Here is a 4,608-nt window from a genome sequence, read left to right on the forward strand (position 1 = left end):
ATACTTTTTTTTTCATGTGAGATATATATATATATCTCACATGCACACGCCTGAACAACAACAATAACTCCTGTGGCCAGATTTCATTTTGATCATAACATACTCTGTGACGCATTCTCATTATTCTAAATCTGTTCTCTTCCTCCACAAATGAATCCTACCAGCTAATTGAACAGAGGGCTCTATTTTCTACATTCTCTCAACTTGCTGGTCTATAAATAAAATGCTCAGTCTTTCAGATTTCACCCTCTCTCCTGGTCCTCTTTGAGATGGTGTCTGGATGTGGGAGTAGAAGAGAAGGTTGTATGTGTTTCATGATATGTGCGAATAAAGGAGACGGAGTGTTTGGATTCTTCAGTGCCCTCCATTGTTAGGCTGTGGTTCATTTCCTATGTTCCTGGAGCTAAGCGATGACCATTAGGCACACTATTTATCTATCCCTGTGTGTTCAGTATGAATTTGTCTAAGTTCATGTGGGAGTAAGCTTTCTTTCTAGAATTTCACATTGGGAGTACAGCCGTGACATTTGCCTTCAAAATCCTCCTCTTCGAAAATCCAGACTGAAAGGGGCAAGAATTACTACATTTCTCTTTCTGTTGATTGTGTCTTTCTTTAGGCAAAATTCTATAGACTCTTAAAGCCTGCTTTTTGATGTCATAAAAGAGGAAATAAAGGCATTGAAAACTATTTTTTCTTGCCAAAACTTTGCTTTTATTAACTTGATGTGATGTCGCATTTAGATGACAAAACCCTAACATTAACACTCTTTTTTATTTTTACATCCATAAATAATCAATCCTATTTCTCCTTTGGGCAGGAGGAGGCCATATTTTGATTAGATAGTGTCCTTTCTCTTTGAAAAAACAAAAAGAAAAAATCTTTTGTTAACGTTAAAGTTGTTACACCAATAACTGACAAAAGATCATAAATCAGATGTGATCTAAGCATTTTCTTTGAGTTATATAATTTAATCCTCAAAGAGTCCACTGATATAGGTGCTATAAAAATCTTCATTTTTATTAGTCTTCAGGGATTAAATAAATTTCCAACATAAATGACAGAGTTGTTAAGTGGCAATACTTAGTCCCAGAAGGCCCTTGAGTTTGAAATCATAATAATCAATCACACTCCTTCCCCAAACATAATAGAAAATAAAATATAATATAGTATTTCAACAAATTTTTAAGTTCACAACACCATATTGTTAATTACAAGCACATGTATGTTCTACAGCTGATCTGTAGAACTTACTCATCTTATATAACCGTAACTTTATAACCACACTAAACAACTCGCCTATTCTCCTCTCCAACCCCCTGATAATCACCATTCTGTTTTCTGCTTCTATAAACTTGACTGTTTTAGATAACTTATATAAATAGAGTCACGTAATATCTGTTCTTCTGAGATGGACTCATTTAACACAATGTCCTCCAGGTCCATCCATGTTGTCACAAATATTAAGATTTTCTTTTTTTAAGACTGAATGATGTTCCATATTTTTTTTTTGTATATACCACATTTTCTTTTTCTATATAGCTATAGATGGACATTTGGGTTGTTTCCATATCCTGGCTACTGTGAATAATGCTGCAATAAACATGAGAGTGCGGATATCTCTTCAAGATTCTGATTCAACTCTTTTGGATATACATTCAGGAGTGAGATTACCAGATCATATGGTAGTTCTATTTTTAATTTTTTTTAGTAACCTTCATAATAGTTACATATAGTTGCTAGATCATTTTATATCCCTGCCAACAATTTACAAAGGTCTCAATTTATTTATGTCCTTGCCATCACTTACTATCTTTCATTTTTTTGATAGCCATTCTACCAGGTATGAGATGACATCTCATCATGGTTTTTATTTGCATTTCTCTGATGATTAGTAATATCGTACACCTTTTCATATACCTATTGGCCATATTTATGTCTTTGGAGAAGTGTCCATTCAAATGCAAACTTTTCAAATTATATACATTAAATATGTACAATTTTTAAAATTGTAAAAGTTTTAAAAACACGCAAACAGTATTATATACACACACGTATACATGTATATATACACGGATATGTATATATGTATGTATGTATGTATGTGTGTGTATATATATGTTATGTGTGTGTGTATGTGTGTGTGTGTGTGTGTGTATAGACCCAAATATTTAGCTCTAAAGAACAGAGGTTGTGGTAGTTTGTATTTTCTCTTTCAATCTTCTCTAAGTTCCTTAATATTCAACAAGAAAAAAATACTTATTAAAAAGACTTCTCAATTTGAAACAATAAATTTTGTATATTAAATTGCAATAGATATTGCTAGACATAAATCATTGTTCATATTTATAATTATTTTAGAGATTTACCAATAAGTAAAGAATACGCAATTCAAAATTATAATTATTGCTAAGATTTTTAATGAATTTTGCCAAATCAGTTTGGAAGAAGTCTATTTAACTTTCTTAGTGGATTATGAGCTTGCTGATTTCACCTCAGTATCACAGAACTTAATATTTTCTTTTTATACTTTACCTAAGAAAATTATTAAAAATGGTATATTGTTATTGATATAAATATATTTCTTTGAAGGTGAATATTAGTGAAGTTTAATGTTAAGTTGAAATTAAGAATATTAATCTTTCTGATATTTTACAGTGAACTGTTTTTTCTTATAGATTTTTAATTCAAATATTAAAATTATGTGTTTTTATAATCAGAATTTTTTTAAAATACATTCTATTCCTGTAGGATTTTACAAAGATATTCTCTTACCCTCTTCCTTAATAACATTTACTAACAAATTTTAGCTGTTATCATTTACTTATAATATCTTTGAAATTATGTTCATGCAGACTTTCATTGTGTAAACCAAAAGAAATAGGATATGCAAGAATATAAGAAATGATGGTAGCCCAAGGAGGAGGTATTTCAGATAAGTGATGTGTTTTAGTTATTTTAAATATTACCAGTAGAGAAGCATCCTAATTATATTCTTTTGCATCAAAATTCTCTTTTCTATCTATTAATTCTTTTATTCCACTAAATTGGTGATAGTAGCACTATAATAATATTTTAATTCAATTAAAATTTTCAGTTGTACTTTATGTAAATTTTAGTTCAAATGAAAGCCTTAATTAATGCTAATTATAAATCTAAATGAAACTTAAAATTTTATAAATTGCATAATATCAAAACATTTTAATTTAAACACAAGATTTATTTTACTCAAACGCCCCATTTTATTACTGAATTCTTATCACTTCTCATAACTCATCATATCTTCCAAATATATTATTAAATTGAACTTCAAAAAATAATAATGTTGGTAATGAATGGTACGTATTGAGTAATGTACTAAATGTAAGAAAATATTTTAAGTATTCTTGTATTAACTAATTTAATTTATATGACAAACTTTATGTGGCATATATAATTGTCATTCTCATTTTTCAGAGGCAGAAATCAAGGCACACATGCTAAAAAACTGTTTTGAGGTTCAAGGATCTTTTTGGTTTTTAACCTTTATAGTGATATAAATTCTCATGTTTTAACAATATTTTCTTTTCCATCCTATTGGATTTTCTCCTACATTTTAGGTGTTTGAGGCAGAGGCACTAGTAAATCTGACAGACAGGAGTCAATGTTATGAACAAGAAAGCTTTCCACATCTTTTTAATTTGATGTTGCACATCTTTTTCACTTTTTCATTCTCTCTTCTTCTGTCCTAGATCTCCAGAAATTTGTCTTTCTCTTATTCTATTTGACTGATAGGCAGAACCAATATGTGAAAATCTGTTCAGGTAAGCAGACATGCAAACTAGTAACAAGAAAGTGTCATGACTAGATTTACATCAGAAATGACAGAAAACACTGAAAAGAACACTTTGGAAGTAATCATTTATGTCTGAAAGTGGTAAAAAAATGATGAGAAGGGAACAATTTAGTAATCAAAATCCTGATTTTTCCTGACTGGACAGACTAAAACAATGCAATAAGAATCTCATCTTAGCCTTTCTTTTTATATGGATTTATAAAGTAAGTTGCTTCATTTGTATACAAATGTCTAGCTCAATGAGGGACAGAAAGAAGGTGTAATATTTAAATATCAAGTCAAACATAATGTCACTTCTGATTTGAAATCAGAATACAATTTTACAAATAAAAATTATGCATGTTCTGACATAGAAGTTCAAAATCTCATTATTTAAATCAGTCTAGTCTAAGGCCATGCCACCCTGAATAAGCCCGATCTCATCTGATCTCGGAAGCTAAGAAGGGTCTGGTCTGGTTAGTACTTGGATTGGAGGCCACTTAGGAAGACCAGGTGCTGTAGGTGTAAAAAATAAGGGATTGTAAGCTGACAATGTCCTTGCAATCTGTACAGTTAATCAAGGGTTGTCTCGCCTAAAAAAAGATAAAATATAAAAAAAAAAAAAAAAAAAACGAATTGGCCTAAAGTTCCATTTTGATCTTAGACAGCTTTGACATGAGATCGATGATATGTTTTGTCTCAGTACTTTAGGGTATCTTTCAATTATCATGCTCAGAGAGCTACTGTCTATTGTTCTCATTCATCATTTATAAAGTGGGGTTCTAATAATAATAATA

The 4,608-nt window shown here is 30.3% G+C and overlaps 1 pseudogene; it reads left to right on the forward strand.

The window, feature by feature from the left end:
• Nucleotides 1-4,217: 4,217 nt before the first annotated feature.
• Nucleotides 4,218-4,336, forward strand: LOC112481490 (annotated as a pseudogene).
• The last annotated feature ends 272 nt before the right edge of the window (nucleotides 4,337-4,608 follow it).

This window comes from Pteropus alecto, unplaced genomic scaffold, assembly GCF_000325575.1.
Source record: "Pteropus alecto unplaced genomic scaffold, ASM32557v1 scaffold72, whole genome shotgun sequence".
Lineage (NCBI taxonomy): Eukaryota > Metazoa > Chordata > Mammalia > Chiroptera > Pteropodidae > Pteropus > Pteropus alecto.